Below are 21,363 nucleotides of genomic sequence, written 5' to 3' on the forward strand. Positions count from 1 at the left end.
AAGCTTAAAAACTATTTATTTATGAAGAAAATCCTGCTTTATCAGATATGTATAGTTGGAAAAGGTAGTTGTATTTCAACAAGTTTTTCCGATAATTTCAGAAATATACACCAAATCTCAATAAGTAGTGGCTCCCTAAAGATGAGTTCCAAAATCCAAAATCAAAAAGCATATCACTGAACTATGCTACATTAAAATATGTTGTTTTATCTTGTACTTCAAATAGATCTTTCAACCATGTAAGATTTTGAAACATCCGGCATTGGTTATTTTGGTTATCATGGGTTATGTATTTGGTCGTCCTGAGTTACACCGATCTTCCTAATGTCAAATTTAATTATTAACATCAAAAAATAGTTAGGATCCAAATGCATTCAACATAGTTAAGGTTTTATTTATGTGTTTTGCGTTGTCTGAGAATTAAGACTCTTAATATTTATTTTTCATTTAATTAGATCTACCTAACCCCAGAGAATGTAAGTAGAAGCCATATGATATGAATCAGCTATCATGTGAGATTGGAGGCTATGTATAATAATACTAAGCCTGGGGCACCTGGATGACTCAATTGTTTAAGGATCCGACTCTTGATTTTGGCTCAGGTCATGATCCCTGGGATTGTAAATTTGAACCCTGTATTGGGTCCATGCTGTGGAGCCTGCTTGGGATTCTGTTACCCTCCCCCCTCTCTGCCCCTCCCCTGCTAGCTCCCTATCTCTCTCTCAAATAATTAAATAAACATTAAAAAATTAAAAAAATAGTAAGCCTGTTAGCATATATAGAAATAATAGATTTTTTCTTAAATTCCACCTTTCTATCTCATTATGAAAATGTAAAATATATTGTGTCCCTCTGCATCACCTGAGATGCTCAAATTTATGTTCTTTTTTGTTTTTTATAGTTGCAGAAAAGTAATTGAAACCTAGCACCAAAAGGGCACAAAGTGGAAAGTCAATGGAGGGTAAGATGCTGACCACTCATAAATTCCACATTCTACTTAAATTTGTAATGGTAAAAAGTACAGGTATAGTCCCTTGCTCACCTGATCACTAAACACCAGGGTTGACCACAGTCCTGGGTTCATACCACTTCTCACCACTCAATGCCCAGGTTCTACGTACTGAAACTCTAGCCACCATCATTTTTCTCTCTAGAAAACCTCTCTTAGTGTCACTGGGGATTGTTTGTAATTCTTCAAAACCATGAAAATGTATAAATCAAAGATCCAATAATACAGAAAAGAGCTAATACCATGAGCCAGACACTGTTTTAAACAGTTTATTAGATTAGTTAATCCTCGTGATTACATGAAAACCTATTATTATTTCCATTTCATAGATTGGGAAATTAAGGCAGAGAGAGGTTAGCTTACTCACAGTCAACCACATGGAAAATGGGAGGGTCAGAATTCAAACAGAAGCAATCTGATACCCAAGCTCTCACTCATAAACTTATGCGATATTAAGAAAAAGGTCTGGTTAAAGTGAGAAAGTTACTTCTAAGCAGAACAAATACCCCTATTTTCATCTTAGTATATAGTTTTTAACTACCTAAGTCTTTTTATTTTGTTTTACTATTTTACTTACAACATTATTTTATGCCTGATATTCCAAAATTTCGTATTTAGTTAATTTGTCAAACTATGATTTTTTTTCAGGTCTTTAGCAAATAGGGCAACATACTATTTTGGAAATTTATATTTTAGTGTAATGTTAAACTTACAGAAAAGTTGCAAGAATAGGACAAAGAACTCAATATAGCTTTTCCAAAATTCACCCTTTGTTAACATTTTCCCTAATTTTTCATCATTCTCTCTTTCCTTCATTGTTTTGGTTTTTTTTTTTTTTTGAGACATTTGAGATTGAATTGCTGAAATGATGGTTTTTCACTCCTCAATCTTTCACAGTGTATTTCCTAAGGATATTCCCTTGCAAAATTACAGTTCAATTATTAAAATGAGGAAATCTACATTGGTACAATACTATTAATACAAGTAAATGTTCAAATGTTGACAATTGATCCAATAATCAACTCTATTATTCTAGTTTGCTTTTTCCAAGTCCAGCATCAATCATGAATCACATTTAGCTGTGATCTTTCCTGAGTCTTTTGATCTGGAACAGTTCTTCAGCCTTTCTTTCCCTTTCCCTTTCTTCCCTTTTCCCTTTCTTTCTTGATCTTGACAGTTTTATGTGTCAAGTAATTTTGTATCATGTTTCTCAAATTTGGCTTGTCTGATATTTCCTCACAGTTGGATTCAGCATATTCATTTACAGATGGAATATCACAAAATGTGTTTTTCTCTGTATCACATCAGAAGCCACATGATGCTGGTTAGTTCCATTAGTTGAGGTGGACTTTGATGACTGGGTGATGTTCTCCAGGTTTCTCTGCAGTAAAATTACTATCTTCCCCCTCTATAATTGCTAATTAATTTGTAGGGAGTTATTTCAAGACTGCCATGTAAATATTCTCTTCTTTATCAAATATCAGTTTTTGTTTGTTTGTTTGTTTGTTTGTTTGTTTACCTCCACTCCTTTTTCATTTGTCTCTTTGGTGTCTGGGTTCCAGCCAGGACACCTTGCCTCCCTCCCTGTATATTGCTTTCATTCTAAGATCATCTGTGACCTCCTCCATGGCAATTTCAGGGGATTTGTTTTTATCTTCATTTGTTTAAATGCCCTGACAGTTCTTAACACTATTGACTTTCTAACTTCTGAAACTCTTCATCCGTCATTTATATAATACTCACTTTTTCTTTCTTTTTTTTTTTTGCCTATCTCCCCTGCGCCCCACCCCCCACTACGCCCCATATCTTTCATCATATCTTTACTGTGGATATTTCCAAATGCCTCACTGTGGGAACTTCTCTCAATGGTTTCACCTCCTCTGAATGTTGGCCTTCGGTGTATCCAGTTTATTCGTCTGGATCAGTGGAGAAATAGTATGGAATAAGGAAAAAAATATGGTTGCTAAAAAGAGAGGTTGTGTAGAGAGATGTCTTCCTTTAAATCCTCATTCTTCAACCTACTATCCCTGTAGTGTTGGTATTTTATTAAAATTTGCAAAGCCTTAGTTCTCTGGGTTCTTTGTGGTATCCCTTTTCTATACTGTGTCACCTGAAACATGGAAAGCAGACCCTTTCAATCACACATCTACAATCACTTACATTTTCTATTATTTTCTCTTTATCAGAGAAATAAGGAAATGAATCTTGGTTATATAAATTCTTGAAAGTCCTTCAGCCTTCCCTGGTTTCTAAAACTCCCTACTTCTGTATTTCCAGGTACCCCTTCCTTAGGCTCCTGGTCAAATTCAATTTCTCGCCCTTTATGAGACAAAGCTCTTTAACTCCACAGTCTCTTCTCTGCTCCAGGAACTACTCCTGCCCATGTAGACCCTCTCCTGGGCCCTGCAGACCATGTACCCTCCTGTGGTCCAGAACCGATGATGCAGGGATTTTCATCTTTCCTGATTCCTACCCTCACTGATGTTAAAGAGATTTACCCACCTACTCCTACTAATGTGAATCTGCAACATCCCTTAGAAGACAGAGTTACAGTCTTGGCATATCATATCATTTTTGTATATACAAATATATATTTCTATAAAGAGCTTTAGAAAATATTGAATTTAGAAATACTTAGAAATATTTAGAGAATATTAAATAGAGCTTATATCTCTAGGCTGTGTGACTGTAAGATTTTTATGTTCTTTATGCTTCAAATTATCTATTTTGCAATGGGCGCATGTTACTTCTATAATCAGGAATTAAAGTAAGGAAAAACTCTCCCGTCCTCCCATCTTCCCTGGCCTTCAGTTCTGTATTTCCAAGAGACGATGAGATGCCTCCCCCGGGCTTATCAGAATTCACAAACATGCCTGTTCTGTCAAATTAGCTTTGCTTCCCACCAACTCCATTAAGCCTCCTTTCATCTTTATTTTCCCTATTATAACAGACCCTGTGCTCAGTGCCGGGCCAATCTGTGAAATCGTACATTTTCCTTCTTTTTATGTGTTCCCATAATAAGTAACAAGAGAGGTATTCTGGCATTTAAAAAACAATAGTGTGAGACCTGGAATTTAAAAACTCTTCCAAGCACTAAAATGAGTTATATATGTGAACAGTGTTTCCACTGTAGAGTGCTGTAAGTCATATGTTGGTATATATTAGTTTTTATTTTCAAGAGTTTTGAAACTCCTCAAAGGTTTTGTTTAAGGAGTTGCATTTTGGGAAATATGGCCCAAAATAGTTTGAAGAAAGATGTTGATAAGAGGCTGGAAATGATGAAACATACCAATGTTTGTTGTAGGCAACCTCTAAGATGGCCCACAGTGACCTCCACCTCCTAGTATTCAGGCCTTTCTCATGTAATTCCCTCCCTCTGATAGTGGGCTGGTGACTAGAAGTGACTCACTTCTAACACATAGAATATAGCAAAAGTCATATATATGTCATTTATGAGATTAGGTCATGGAAAGGCTATGTTCTCTCTCTCTTTCTCTCTTTCTCTGTCTGGGGAGCAAGCAGCTATGTTGTGAGCACTTCTATAGAGAGGCCCACACATCAAGGAACTGATGTCTTTGACTAACACTCACTGAGGACCTGAGGTCACTCAACAACCACATGAATGAGCTTGAGAGTAGATCCTCCCTGAGTTGAGCCTTGAGATGGTTGGAATCCTGGCCAATGCCTTGAATGCAGCCTAGGAGAGACACTGAGTGAGAGAACCTAGATGTCATGTCAAGATTCTGGATCCATAGAAACTATGCAATTATAAATGTTTGTCCTTAAAAGCTGCTAAATTTTGGTCAGTTTGTTACATAGCAAGTATATTCATATGGCCTGGTGAAAAATTACACTTTATATATACTGCATAAAATAAATGTTAAATGTTTTATACTTATTTAAAAATTTTTTTAATGTTTATTTATCTTTGAGAGAGATGGAGACAATGTGAGTGGGTTAGGGGCAGAGAGAGAGGGAAGCACAGAATCTGAAGCAGCCTCCAGCTCCAAACTGTCACCACAGAGCCCAACGCAGGGCTTGAACCCATGAGCTGTGAGATCATGACCTGAGCTGAAGTCAGACCTCAACTGACTGAGCCACCCAGGTGCCCCAAATGTTTTATATTTATTATGGCGTGCAAGTGAACAAGCTAATTATTCAATATTTTTGAACTGGCATATAATATTTTCCATACACATTTGTCTGTATAGTCTACATGTTTATAAGTTTACCGGCCATGTGGTAATATCAAGATACATCTGAATTTTCATAATGATTAAGAGTGCATTCTCTAGAACCAGACTGCCTGAGTTTTATCCCGGTGACCTTCTGCAAGTTTCTTTACCTCTCTGTGAAATTGAGAGACTAATAATGTTTGTCACATAGGTTTGTTGTAAGGATTACATAAATTAACACAGGTGAAGTGTTTGAAATAGAGCCTAGCACATAGTAAAAGTTTCAATGAATGTTAACTAATTTTTCTTCTTCCTTTGTTCTCCTCCTGTTGGATGGTTTAGTTGCATCCAACTTGTGATGCCTTTTGACCTGCATCACTGATGCCAGCTGGTTGGCTGCTTCTGGATTTCTTGTGGCCCTTTTGTCAGGGTGTCTTGTCAGAACACTTGGCAAATGTGTATCAAATGCCCAATGCCTGCCACGTTCTTGAACGGCAGCTGTACAGAAGAAGTAGAAGAAGTCAAGAGAGATCTGACTCCAAACTCACGTCTGCTGCTTCCTGGCTTTGTGATTGGGCAAATCGCTTTCCTTTTCAGTTTCCTTGTCTAGAAGTGGGGCTAATCGTCATGGTCTCTTAGGGTTGTTAAAAGTATTGGAGGCGGGGAATATGAAGATAATGTAAGTTGAGCCTGTGGCATATGGTCAGTGCTCAATAAGTTGAAGCTGCTACTTCTCAGCATGTGGCTAAACCCTCCAGATGCTGTACCTTTCCATCTACGTCAGGCTCCTTCCCAGGGCCTTCAGCTGGGACTGCTTCTTTCTCCGTGGCTTATTCTTTATGATATGAATAAGTCACTAAAGGGCTTTGTTTATTTATAAATGGTAACTTACTCTCTCAAGTGGCTGTAGTAGGACAGATGTCTTCATGTTAAAAGTAATCGCTTCTCAAAAGATGTCAAGGGTAGAATTTGTGAGGCCTGTTATATAGTTCATAACGTGTGTCCGATAGAGTCATCCGAGGATATTTTTGAGATGGACTACCCAAGGCCCTAAAAAAAAGGATTGTGATTCAGCAGGTGTGGGATGGCATTTGTGTTTCAGAAACAATTTAAAGCAAGATACTCAGAGCAAATCAATTCTCAGCTCCTGTGAGGTTTCTCTAATCTGGAATCAGATGAAAAACACTGATGCCCCGTCTGAAATTTTCAAGGCTGCATTTGAAAATGTTCTCTCCCCTCAGAGTAAGTTTGAACACTTGACACTAAAATATTTTGGCACTTACTGATTTTTAAATCAGAAAGCAATTCTAAAGTTTTATTAACAAAGCCATATTTCAGGAGAGCAACAGTAGCCAATAACACCAAACATATATTTAAAGTAAACCCTAAATGCTGATTATGACAAAAAATCCAATAGTTTTTATTTAAACCATATTGACTGGCAGGGCATTCACTTTAGTGAAGACCAATGGTTCTCAAATTTGAGGGAGCTTCAAAAATCTCCTGGAGGCTTGTTAAAATAGATAGCTGCAGCTCATGGCCAGAGTTCCTGATTCACCAGGTCTTGGGCAATGCCCAGGAATTTGCATTACGAACCAGTTTCCAGGTGATACCGATGCTGCTGGTAAGGGACCACACTGTGAGAACACTGCCCTAGCCAAAACGTGAGGATAGATTCCTATTGGAGAATGGTGACAAAAGTCTCTCTCAGCTGTCAGGTAGACAGAGGACTACTGACAGTCTTGGGAGGAAATTTACTTGTGATTCATCTATATTTTGTAAAATGTTCAGTATTTCCTTTTGGGAGAAAGAACTGAAACGACAAAAGAACATAGATTTTTTTTCCCCAAAAAATCTTAAAAGGGAGGACCCTGGAAATAAACATTTTTGTGCTTCCTTCAGGAGTTTTTATTATGCAGTGCAGACAACTCATAGATTCAATCATTTCCCAAGTTATATTGGCTCCCCTGTGCTCTGTTGAACACATGGAGGCACACAACATGCCTGCTCTCTGTGTGGCAGCTTGTGGTTTCTAAGAGCTCATGATCCTCTCTGATGCCCAGCCTGAAGAGAGAAAATCTGCAGCTTTGCTCGCAAGCCCGGAAAACACTGCCCCACCCCCAACCCCCCAATAATCCAATGCTGAAGGGGTTTCAATTGAAAAGTCTTCTTGTCACTCAAAGTTCTTTCCCTGACCACCTGAAGGTCTGCTGGGAGATCATTAATAATTAATAATCAATTAATTATTAATCAACCTAATTAGCAAATTGGCTGACTCTTAGAATGAGTCACTATAAATAAGCAATAATACATCTTGGTTGGATTATGTTTCCCCAAAAGATGTTGAAGTCCTAACTTTCAGTACTTGTGAATGTATTTATTTGAAAATAGGCTCTTTTTAGACAATCAAATTAAGATAGGGACATTTGTTCTCCGTATTTAAGAGTCTCTTATGGTTTGCCTCCCTCCCTCTCTGTAACTGTTTTTTCTCCTTCCCTTCCTCCATGGTCTTCTGTTAAGTTTCTCAAGTTCCGCATATGAGTGAAAACATATGATATCTGTGTTCTCTGACTTATCTCACTTAGCATAATACCTTCCAGTTCCATCCACGTTGCTACAAAATTTCACTCTTTCTCATTGCCACATAGTATTCCATTGTATATATAAACCACATCTTCTTTATCCATTTGTCAGTTGATGGACATTTAGGCTCTTTCCATACTTTGGCTATTGTTGAAAGTGCTGCTATAAACATGGGGGTACATGTGCCCCTATGAATCAGCACTTTTGTATCCTTTGGATAAATTCCTAGTAGTGCTATTGCTGGGTTGTAGGGTAGTTCTATTTTTACTTTTTTGAGGAACCTCCACACTGTTTTCCAGAGTGGCTGCACCGGTTTGCATTCCCACCAGCAGTACAAGAGGGTTCCTGTTTCTCCACATCCTCACCAGCATCTGTTGTTTCCTGAGTTGTTCATTTTAGCTACTCTGACTGGTGCGAGATGGTATCTCAATGTGGCTTTGATTTGTATTTTCCTGATTAGGAGTGATATATATTTTTTTAAGTAGGCACCACGCCCAATGTGGGGCTCCAACTCATGACCCTAAGATCAAGAGTTGCATGTTCCACTGACTGACCCAGCCAGGTGCCCCTAAGCTACCTAGTTTGTGGCATCAGGTTATGGCAGTTCTAGAAACTAACATGGCATTTATTTATGAATACAAATATTATTGTTACCCATGATATTGTCATATTTCCACTTCATTAAAACTTTTCTAATTTTTTCTCACTGTTAGTTTTATTTGGTATTAACTGTCAGGGAAAGCAGAGTGCATTTTAATAAATAGTTGTTAATATGATTTGCCGTGTACTTTGAGTGGGGAAAAAAGTGTTCTGAGTGTATTTCTGTACTTGTTTTACTTCTATAGGCACTTGTGGCCTTAGGTAATTAACACTGCTTACACATGTTTTTGCCTAAAATGAAACTCACTTGTCAATATATTTAGGCAGATCCTAACTTTACAAATCTTTCTCCTCAGAGCAAAAGGCATTTTTTTTTTTGTAGGACAGGCATAAAATTTATTTTTCTAAGTGGTGAGTCAATTGTCCCAAAACCACTTAAATGTTAGCTTCTATTTCCTTATGAGACACTCTCTAAAGGAAGCAAATTTTATCTTCAGTAGGTTAAGAGATAAAGGTTTTTGTTTTTGTTTTTGTTTGAAAGTTCATGTCCTAAGGGAGAGAAAAGTCAGAAGAAGAAAGTCTATCAGATGAAAATGTCAGCCAACTATTTCATATTTTACCCACCAAAATGTGTCCTTTCTTCCTCATTCATTCTCTCATCTTCCCCCACTCTCATACCTTAAAGACCACAGTGTAAACAATATTAAAGGAACAGTATCTCACTTTTCTTCAATAAAGACCCAAATAATAAACCAGTTTTCAATTTTTTTTTTGAAGCGCCAAAACCCTCTAAAATTGTTTTATGGCACTTTGTGTAGTGAGTCATATCATGTAGAGGTCATGGGTGCTGTAATTAAATTTTTTGTGCAGTGAGCTCTAGAAAATTTCCACCAAACCTGTCATTTCTTTGGAACTCTTTGGGATTCACTGGTATAATAGCATTCTCCAAATAATTTCTTTTTTTTTTTTTTTTTGAAATTTTGGTTCCTTATTAATTCCTACAGGTAAAAATGATACATTTTCTGATCTCTCAGTGAGGTGAAAGGCATACAGTTGTTTGTTGCCTCAGACTCCACCGACTGGTAATACTGGAGGAGATTCAGGTTTCTGTCTTCGAAGAGCTACACATCTTCTCAAATGTCAGTGTAATGGTGATGTTCTGACCAAACTGCCAAGTCTACGGTTAAAACCCAAGAATCTGGCTGGCATATGACAAGTTTTCTCAAGATCATGTCTTGTCTGAAAAAAAAAATCAGAACATAAAGTTATTCAGAGAGCAAAACATTTGCCATTTCTGATTTTGAATTTTGTTAAATGCTTGGGAAGTTTTTGCCACCAGGATGAATCCACAAGCCAAGCTTTAAAAACTTTGACCTTCAATTTATTGCTTCTAGGCTTTTTGTCTCCCTGTGCATCCCTCTCTCTCTCTAACCCACTGAACTTATAGGCCCATAGGAGCTGTAACCACAGAGCCTCTGGTTCTGTGATTTTCAGAGCAAAGTTTTCTAGGTTCTTCTCAGTTTTTTGATTATTCTTCATCAACATCTATGAAATACTTTGTGCATTTGTGATTTACACAAAATATTATCCCTTTTCCTGGTTGTTGGGATAATTTGTCCTTGTGGACTTGAGAGAAGCTGGATATGGTAGACACCCCAGAAGACCTTTTATTCGTTTCAAGACTAAGAGATTAAAACCCAAGAAAAGAACCCTGTTATTCTGATCCTTCATTCTGCCCGCAGTGCTAATCATTGCCTCTTCATAAGCCAAGAAGGAGAATTGCTTATGTTCACCCTCATCTGAACTCCCACCCACAGAAGTCACATATTATCTTCAAAACAGGGTCATCTTATTGTTTAAATGTAGGTCATATGCTAGGAAATATAGCGCTAAATCAATGATCTGTTTTCCAGCTCTCCACCATGAAAGAAAAATCATATGAATTTTACTTTCTGTGGGGGATAAGCTTAGGAATCCCCTGGGCTTACACAATGGGTTAACAAGGCATAAAGAAATACAAAGCCATAAAATGCTCACACCCGAGTTTGGGTAAACCAGATTGGCACCTCAAGAATGGGGGGGGGGGGGGAGGTGCAAAGACACCTAGAGAATAGGGAGGCACAAAGGTGCCAGGAATAGGGAGGTGCAAAGGCACCCCAAAATAGGAAGTGCTGAGCTCCCAAAAATGTATAGAGAGAGGCAAAGGCCTGAAATAGAAACAGTGCAAAGGTGCTCAATACATAGGAATAACAAGATTAGGTATTCAGGGTGAAAGCACCCCAAGTTTAGTACTATAGCAGAAAGCTGCTTTCATAGGAGAATAGGGCCAGGTTGGTGAATTGGACTATGGACCACTGTGCTGCTGGCAAAGCAGCCCGGAGTGGAGATGGTTAACAAAAGAAAAGGTGTCTTGTTAACCCTGAGGTTATTCCCCCTGTCTGTCTCATCCCCAAGACTGGCAAAGATAAACAGGCATGGCACCTCCTGTCTGCTATTAACAAACATACACTCATCTTCCCAGTGTCTGGAATTTGTTTTATATTGACCCAAACCCCAAACATTGTATATCTTCAAAGCCCCCTTTTCCCCCTCACATCCTCAAGTTAATGTTCACAGTTTCTTTTGTTTCTTTGTGCACACCCATCACATTTGTAAGCCTTCTGATCTGAGTAAATACCAGGCAAGGACACTTATTTGGGGCTCTTGTCTTTTCCCCAGACATTGGCCATCTCTTGTTTTAATCCTGCATGTGGTCTTTTGCTGGCCAAAAGAGAAATTTAGACCCAGAGTCTATGACAACTTTCTAAAAGAAAGGGCACAATCATAAGTAAATCTAAGAAAAACAAAATCACAAATTCTTATAGAAGTTGTTTGATACTATTTTGTTTTGTGCATATTATATGTTGTTTGAAGTCTGAGGACCTTCCTGGTATTGGCTTTCCTCTCACAGAGAATCTATCCATTAAGAATCAGTGTGGTTTTTTTGTTTTTTGTTTGTTTTTTTGTTTTTGTCACTGAAAGGTAGGTACAAAGGCATCAGTGTAATTTAAAATGAACTTGCCCTACCATGTACCAAAAAATGCCTCGTTTGATGGGGAACCTAGTTGGCTCAGTTTGTGAAGCGTGCAGCTCTTAATCTTGGGGTTGTGAGTTCGAGCCTCACACTGGGTGTAGAGATTACTTAAAAAGATAAAATCTTGAAGAAAATGGCTCAATTGAAAGCTCAAGGCTTTGGAAAGGCTTATTCTAAAGAACTTGCTCGTTATGTCGCCTGATTTTTTTCAGTTTTAGAAAACTACCTTTGTTGTCTGTTAAAGAACAAACATTTGCGGAATGAATTTGAAGATCTAATTTCCTTTATTCGGTGATTCATGAGTGGGGGGAGTGGGCAGTGTCCCTTCTAGTAAATGGATAGGTACTCAGAGGAGCTATACAAAGTGAACGTTTTTTAACAGGCAGAAGGAGGGGTAGGGGTCAAGGAGGTTGTTAGCAAAAGGAAAGATTTTTTTCAGGCCATGCCATCTTTTTGGGAGGGTGGGAATGGGAGGGGTTTTATTATGCAGATGACCTCACTAGTACTGATCAAGAAATTGAAGATTGACTGTTTAAAGGTGACATCTCTGGGGGCGCCTGGGTGGCGCAGTCAGTTGAGCGTCCGACTTTGACTCAGGTCATGATCTCGCGGTCTGTGAGTTCGAGCCCCGCGTCGGGCTCTGGGCTGACAGCTCGGAGCCTGGAGCCTGCTTCCGATTCTGTGTCTCCCTCTCTCTCTGCCCCTCCCCCGTTCATGCTCTGTCTCTCTCTGTCCCAAAAATAAATAAACGTTGAAAAAAAAAAAAATTAAAGGTGACATCTCTGGGCAAGGTTGAAACTGCAATTAAGTCTTGGTTTACTGTCATGGGGACAAACAACTCTATTTAGGGCCAAATGAGAACCAACACAGTCTATTCAGAGTTTTCTAGAGCAAGAGAGTTAGCTGCCATCACTTGTGTTTGGTAGAGGCTCAAAGGCAGGCAGGGGTGAGGGAAAGTTTTATAGTGACAAAAAGGAAGATCTTACGTATATTCTGATTGGAGGTTGTATACATGGAGAAGCTGGAGGCAGATTAATGAGAAGGGTTATGGGATTTGTTTGGGAGCACATTTGGCTTTCTCTGGTTGATCCTGAGTTGCAAGCATGGACAAAAAATTAAGGAAGCTAGCAGTCACTAAGTCCTGATCATTTTGGGCTGATGCCTGCAGAGGTTGCTGCTTGCGTCAGAGGTCTGTTGTCATATGTAGTCTGGCCATTGTCCATTTATGTATTCAATGTCTGGTATAATATATTGAGCCATCGTCCTTTTGATGAAAATTTCCGTGTTTTATTTTTTTATGCTCTATTATAAGTAATGCGGGTATTTCAACTTGATGAAATTAAATGAGTGTCTCAATCAACAGATATGCAAATTCCTTTGTTTCAACAGATACTTTTATCTGGCCCTCAAAACTGCCCTTCTAATTTACCTAATTATACAATTGTGAAGCTTCGTTTCAAATAGATGAGTTTGAGAATGCTCTTCTCTTCTAAAACATTGATTGATGAAGATTGAGTTAGACATATTCTATTGACATTAATTCTAATGAGATAATTTACAAGTGAAAAAGAAATTAGGAATCATAAAGCATCAATAAAGTGATAAATGGATTAGGTCAGTTTGGCTATTTTCCATTTACTACTTCTGTGTTGTACTAAAGAAGAGCATTGGCAGTTAGGATGAGATTTCATAATCCAGTTGGAAAGAGCATAAATACTTTTTTAAATAGTAAAACCCAAAATGCCTGGAGTAAGAGCCAAAGGAATAAAGATACTTTATACACAATTAATGGAACAAGTATGAGAGGAAATGAGAAATGAGATACAGGCAAGAGATAATAAATGGGCTTTAAAATATTAAAAGACACCTGGAATGGAACAGAATGTAAAAATTGGAAAAAGCAGTGTTTTAAACATTTGAAAAAAAAAAAGGATGATACGATTCTGAGTGTCTCCTTATGAAACATTATGCTATAGGAGGCATTAAGAAAATCAGAGGTTCTAATCTCAGAAACCTCACAATTTGATTAACATAAGAAATGTCAATGGTATAAGTAAATAGAAACCAACTCAGACTTCCTAAAAGAATAAAGAAATTTATTCACTCATGTGTCTGCAAAGCCAAGAAGAAAAGCAAATGCCAAGGTGGTTTGACACAGTGGCTCAGCAAAATCAATAAGAATCTGGGGACTATTTGGTTTATTTGTTTTTATTTTCTTCACTTCAACTTTCGTAATGTCACCTTCATTGTAAAAATGTCTTTCCTCCTGAACCAGATGCTTTTGTGCCAATAGCTCTCCAAACAACTTGTTTTGTCTCCAGACGTTGAAGGAAGACCTGAGTTTTGCCTTCATAAGCTAACTTTGGTTCATTTGTCCATCCATGAACCAACTGCTTATGACAAAGAGGATGGGAATGTGTGACGTGTCTTAGACCAGTCAGGGCTCACACCTGAAGTTCTGAATGGGGACCATGCAGCCATGTGTCCTGGCTGTTACACAATGGAGGAGGGCAGGTTCTTAAAGGAAAATCTGGGCGCTGTAGGCAAAGGGGAAGGGAGGATTGATGATGGAGCTAGACTGGCAACTAAAACATGTCCACTACCCTATCCCGGTTGAGGGCAGTAGTCGAGTGTGTAGATAACCCCAACCCCCGGTGGACAGAGTGTAGCAAGTGTTCTTTTTTTTAAATTTTTTTTTTCAACGTTTTTATTTATTTTTGGGACAGAGAGAGACAGAGCATGAACGGGGGAGGGACAGAGAGAGAGGGAGACACAGAATCGGAAACAGGCTCCAGGCTCTGAGCCATCAGCCCAGAGCCAGACGCGGGGCTCGAAGTCACGGACCGCGAGATCGTGACCTGGCTGAAGTCGGACGCTTAACCGACTGCGCCACCCAGGTGCCCCGCAAGTGTTCTAAAGTCAAACGAATATGCATGGGAGGGGTCCACATTTACATGAGACCGTTTTGCTTAAATTTTGTCAAAGTAAGCTCCTTTGACTTTTATGTTATTTGTTTAGTATCTTCCTATTGCTAAAAGACCATTTTCAAAGTAGGGTAAAATCAGGACTCTTGTACACATCTTGTACAGATTAATGAACGCAAGTTAAAGATTTTCTTTAACTCATTAATGAGGAGATCTATAAGGTATTATAACCAGTTCCAAGTAAAAGTTCAGAAAGTACAAACTTATTTAGAGTAAAGGAATACTGAAGTGAGTACACAAATGAGGACAAAACTAGCTAGGAAAGTCTATTGAACAGAAAAGAATTTGCGTGTCTGTAGACAAGAATTATTTTCCACTGTTATCAGTTATTGATAATTTACAAAGGTGCAAAATGGCTCCCATAGAGTCACAGTCATAAAGAGCAAATGGGTGAGCTATAAGTAATGCATAATTTTCTCCCGAAGCACACATTTTCCTATACTGTGGCTCCAAGAACATTCAGGTTAAAAAAATTATTTTAATGTTTATTTATTTTTGAGAGAGAGAGAGAATGGGGGAGGAACAGAGAGAGCCAGGGACACAGAATCTGAAGCAGGCTCCAGGCTCTGAGCTGTCAGCACAGAGCCCAATGCGGGCTCCAATCCATGAGTTGTGAGATCTTGACCTGAGCCCAAGTCAGATGCTTAACTGACTGAGCCACCCAGGCATCCATACATACATCCAGGTTAAAAAAAAAAAAAGTCCGTTAACCTTCCTGAAAGGGAGGTTACACTCAATATTTCTTTATTCCCCAATCATGGATGTAAATTTATTCGCTATATATACCAGTGAAAGGAAGAGTGGTGTGTGTTCATTTGGAACACAGTTCAAGTGTAAAAGGCAATAAGATTACAAAGTGGCTAGAATTAAATCAAGACCATCATTATTGGCAAAATTATAAGACTTCCATTTTGTGAAATTTAAATACAAAAATATAAAGATTTAAGGGCTTTTTCATAGGCTTAGTGCCAAATCGATGAAATTATTTAACCCCTAATCACTATGCTGCAGATTTCATTAAGCTTGCATGTAGTTTTGAAATAAAAGTGCTTGATTGAATTAAAGGACAGTTCAAACACAGGTCAGAGATTTTAGCTGATTGTAGTGTAGGAGGATGGTTATTAAGGACCCTAAGGAAGTTCCATCCCTGGAGACTTCCCACAGGAGAAAGCCTATTCCTTGCCTGTTCAGCTTGCTCCAGGGGCATCTCTCTTTGTAGCTTAGCACTAAAGCCACTCTCAGGTAATTTGCTACAGCATAGGGAGAGAGTGCAAGAGTGGACTTGCCTTTCTTTGCTTCTACCTCCATAACCTCTGGAGCAGAGAAAAGAACAGAAATATGTTTCTCAAGAATGAGAGAAAATAAACCAAACGTTTTAATCAAGCAAACAGAATTAGGAAATAGAATCATTCTCTTCTCAAGAGACGATGCTCTTTAAAATTTGACTTTGCTAAAGAAACAAGCATGAATGCTTCCTTTCCATTTTCAAGGTGCAACATCTTTATATACACAAAGGCATTCAAGCTTAAAAGGAGAGGCTGAAAGAGTCTGAATGCCTGTTTGAGTTTAGATACAGCATCTGAAGCAACCCACAGGTAAAGCGGATTCTAATCAGATACCCCAATTACCAATTACCCAGACCTGGATTTGTGTGTGTGTGTGTGTGTGTGTGTGTGTGTGTGTGTGTGCGCGCGCGAATGTGAATGTTGTTTCCTTCTAAATTAATCTTTTTTCCCTTCCAACTACAGTTTCTTTTTTTTTTTTTAATTTTTTTTTCAACGTTTTTATTTATTTTTGGGGCAGAGAGAGACAGAGCATGAACGGGGGAGGGGCAGAGAGAGAGGGAGACACAGAATCGGAAACAGGCTCCAGGCTCCGAGCCATCATCCCACAGCCTGACGCAGGGCTCGAACTCACGGACCGCGAGATCGTGACCTGGCTGAAGCCGGACGCTTAACCGACTGCGCCACCCAGGCGCCCCCCAACTACAGTTTCAATTCAAACAGAATCCTAGCTGTACTTTGTCTTTCACTACCTCCAAAAGAGGCCACAGAAATGGGGAGAGAGCTAGCAATCATTCCTCTCTCTATGAACCGCCATCTCCAGAAATTTCCCTAAAGGGTCAGTCTACACTTTTGGAAACCAAGATAAGCTTATCTCCAAAGGTATGTGGGTTTTTTCCTATACTGATTTCTATAAATTTTTCCAGCTGGCTGGAAAGCAGGTACAAAATATACTTTTACACTGATATATTTGATGCTCTAAACTTCTTTCCTGTGGCAAATATTCTACTGATGTATCTATGCTACAACTTGCTTCAATTATTCTGCAGGGTGTGCCAAAGACTCTGAGGAAGGGGATGGGCTCAGAAAGTCTTTGCTGCTCATTTGCCTTCCGAGTTGAGAACAGTCGCCACCTTGACTTTAGCGTAGGATAATCAAACTGTATTATCCAGAGTTCTGCTTACATTTTTATAGGAATGAGTACTTTTGCATCTGTAATCCAATTCATATTACATATTTAATATGCATCATTCACCTGTTTGGCCCATCTCTCCACTCCCCTGCTCTGACAACCACCAGTTTGTTTTCTCTGTATTTATGAGTCTGTTCCTGTTTTTGTTTGTTTCTTTGTTTTGTAGTTTAGATTCCACATATAAGTGAAATCATATGGTATTTGCCTTTCTCTGATGTATTTCACTTAGGTCTCTGCCCCCCACCCCCAGATCTATCCATTTGTTACATATGGCAAGACCTCATTCCTTTTTATAGCTGAGTAATATTCCATTATATATCACATATATAACACATCTTCTTTGTCTAGTTATCTATTGATGGATATTTGGGTTGCTTCCATGTCTTGGCTATTGTAAATAATGCAGTAAATGCAGGGGTGCATATATCTTTTTGAATTAGTGTTTTTATTTTCTTTGGATAAATACCCAATAGTGGAATTATTAAATCATATGATATTTTTATTTTTAATTTTTTGAAGAACCTCCATATTGTTCTCCACAGTATTTTCATCAATTTATATTCCCACTATGAGGGTTACCCTTTCTCTGCATCCTTGCCAACATTTGTTATTTCCTGTCTTTTTCATATTAGCCATTCTAACTGGTGTGAAATGATGATATCTTGTGGTTTTGATGTGCATTTTCTTGGTATTTAGTGATATTGAGCATCTTTTCATGTGTCAATCAGCTATCTGTATGTATTCTTTGGAAAAATATTTATTCAGGGCCTCTCTCCAGTTTTCAGTTGGATTTTATTTTATTTTATTTTATTTTTTTGGTGTTGAGTTGTGTAGGTTTTTTATATATTTTGGACATTAACCCATTATCAGATATATCATTTGCAAATATCTTCTCTCATTCAGTAGGTTGCCTTTTTGTTTTGTTGATGATTTCCTTTACTGTGCAAGAGTTTTTTATTTTAGTGTAGTCCAAATAGTTTACTTTTGCTTTTGTTTCCCTTGCCTAAGAAGACATATCCATAAATAATGTTGTTAAAGCCAATGAATAAGAGATTACTGCCTATGTTTTCTTCTAGGGGATTTATGGTTTCAGGTCTCAAATTTAGGTCTTTAATCCATTTTGAGTTTATTTTTGTGTATGGTGCAAGAAAGTGGCCGAGTTTCAGTATAGCATTGTTGAAACACTATATTGTAAACCTGAAACTAATAGAATACTGCATGTTAACTATACTGAAAAGAAGGACAGAAAGAAAAAGAGAAAGACAAAAAAGAGAAAGTAGTCCAGTTTTTCCAGCACTGTTTGTTGGAGAGACTGCTGTTTCCCCATTGTATACTCTTGCTTTCTTTGTTGTAGATTAATTGGCCATATAAGTATGGGTTTATTTCTGAGCTCTCTATCTTGTTCCATTGATCTATGTGTCTATTTTTGTGTCTTTTTTGGTGATTTTATGGAAATTTTAGTGTTTAGACCTTTTATAATGCTGTTGCAGCGTTTGCTTCTTTAAGTGCTATTAAAGTTGATACAAAACAAAACTACATAATTCTATAAAACCTAATCAACTCATTTATGTAAAGTATATGGGATGATTATGCAAGAACAAGTTGTGTTTTTGCCCCAAATCACCAGTATCTATGATAACAATGGAAGAACATAATTCATATTCATGAAACATCCTTTAAGCTGCTGAAAGCCTTCATTTCATTTGTGGATAATATTATTTTGTGTCAGTTTTGAGCAAAAGGTGAAATATAAAAAGTGCTTTTAATCCCACATATAAAGTATTCTGTTGTTACTTCAGAGCTTTGTTTTGTAATATTAACAACTGAACATAGATGTGACAGGTTTACGCAGATTCAAATTAATCCCAGGAAAAGAAGACACTTCAGGAAATTACTATCCATACTGAATGGGGTAAAATAATACAAGGGCAGGGTCAAAGTTGGAAATGAGAAGGCAGCTGCTAAATGAAGTTATTAAATGCCTCTGCCCTGAAGAAGAAAGGCTTATTTAAGCAGAAAACTGCTTGGAAAACAATGTTCAGTTAAATAGAGTGAGACAACAACTACATTTGCTAAAACTGAGACATGGATCTTTCTTTAAATATTTTCTTCTTGTTAATAAGTCTAAATTTTGAAGCTGTGCTCAATAACGCCTTCCATGTGTGTTGTTTTAGATTTCATGAAGCTTTGTGTATCTGCACACTAATTGCAGATCAGAAAACTAAGCTTCTGAGAAAAGAGATGGTGATTGAGTAATTTATCCAACATCATGAATGTATTTACTACCACTGAACTGTATGCTTACAAACTGTTAAGATGGTAAATTTTATGATATGTGTATTTTGCCACAATAAAAAAAGGAAAGAAAAAAGAACAAGCAAGGAGATGGCCCAAAGCCTGAAAATGAGGCTCCCTTGCATTTTGTGAGCTACTTAGTCTATTTCTGTAATTCATATCCCCCTTTTTTAAAAAAAATGTTCATTTATTTTTGAGAGAGAGAAAGAGAGTGCAAGCAGGGGAGGCGCAGAGAGAGAGAGAGAGAGAGAGAGAGAGAAAGAGAGAGAGAGAGAGACAGAGGATCCAAGGTGGGCTGCACGCTGACGGCAGAGAGCCTGATGTGGGGATGGGGGGCTCAAACTCACGAGCTGTGAATTCATGACCTGAGATGAAGCTGGCCACTTAACCGACTGAGCCACCCAGATGCCCCTCATGCCCTCTTTTGTATTAGATTATTTTAGCAGATGTCCCACTAAGCCTGAAAAGTAAGTGTAAATCGTTAAGCCCATTTTATAGATAAGAGACTGAGCATTTTAGTTGATTTTTGAAGTGTAACAGACTGTCACAAAATGGTTTATGACCAAAAGAAATTTATTTTCCTTACTCATAGGTCTGTGGGTTCAACGGAGTTTGGCTGCTTCAGCTGGGCAAGTCCCAGACTGCTTGTCAGGCTCAGGTCTGTTTTCCTGAAACATCTTCTCACAGCCGTTGGCAGAAGTACATGAGAGTAAGCAGAAAAATGCATTATCTGGAAGGCCTCAGTTTGGAACAGTGCCCTGTTCCTATCCCCACCTTCCACTGATCACTGCCAAGCTCATAGTGTTTGTCATTAAATTACCGATTCTGCGCTCCAAACCTACCTTTCTATGCTCTGATCTATGTTGCTGGATCTGGGGCCATTTTTCTACTTTGTCAGATGGCTCCCAGCCTGGGCTCATTAACTGGAATTACCAGAGGGGATTTGAAGACTGGAGAAGAGATACTCATTCCCCTGTTTTCTTGTTCCTGACACTCCTCCCCAGGAAAGTTTCTTCACCCTGACAACGGCAGTTGGCTCCAGTGTTTAGTTTAAAAAATTTTTGCCACATATCACCAGAAAAAGTCTCATTGATGCTCCCTCACGATACCGTCACTAGCCGGGCATCATTTCTCTTCAGAGGCCTGAACCCCCCAAAATGGGCCCCTCCTCTAATCAAGAGAACCAGCAGCAGTTGGGCAACACCTTCAAGCCATGTTTGGGCATCACATTCCATACCTTCAGACTCTGACTGCAGGAACTCTCCTCCTTGTGTTCCTACATTCCCAGAACCTTGTCATCCACCAGAGCTGGGATGGGGTGAGGTGAGTGAGGTGTTACAGGAGTCCTTTGTTGGACATAGCCTTCATTTGAAACTTGCTGTTTTGTTTACTGTGGATTTTCACATTCATATTTTTTATGTTGCTTTCTGAGGTTTTTGGTGTCCTTTTACATTTTTCCCCTGAGGGCAGTGCCTCCCCTGCCTGATTGTAGTCCCTGATGGGTAAGGCACAGGTGCCCACTGCAGATGTCCCAACACTCTCTTATCTAGTTACTGTTTCTCAACACTAGCTCAGTATTTGTGATGACGGAACCACATTTCAAAAGGAAGGCGTTCCTTCTGCCTGCTTGCATGTGAAGCTGACTTCCAGAGTCTGTCTCAGTCCTGTTTCAGGTGTTGAAAACAAACCCAACCATGAATGTTTTCCGCATAACTTTGTCAACCTTGATGCCTTTTTTGCCCTTGGCACTAACTACAACTTCCAGTATGTTGTTGAATAGGAGTCATTAAAATGAAAATGTTTGCTTGATTCCTGATTTATACGTGGGTTTTAAAAAGAGGTTTTTAAAAGAATGGCCCTTAAAAAAACCCATAGAGATGTGGTGTTCCAATCAGCAGAACCTCAGGCGGTGGACCCGGCCATCTACTTTGCCGAAAGTTTTATGCTACGTTGCTACAGGAATTTAATGGATTTTTTCCTGCAATAACTTGAAGAGTACTTGCTTGTCTTGAAGAGGTCTATTGATTCTTATGCATTACTTTTGTAATTAAGAGACATGAAACATTTTATTTCTAAATTTGTTCATGTTTTCTGAGTACACATTTAGCTTTTTTTTTTTTTTTTTTAACGTTTATTTATTTTTGAGACAGAGACAGAGCATGAACGGGG

The sequence above is a fragment of the Puma concolor genome, chromosome C1, assembly GCF_028749965.1.
Source record: "Puma concolor isolate L17-30 chromosome C1, mPumCon1.1.hap2, whole genome shotgun sequence".
Classification (NCBI taxonomy): Eukaryota; Metazoa; Chordata; class Mammalia; order Carnivora; family Felidae; genus Puma; species Puma concolor.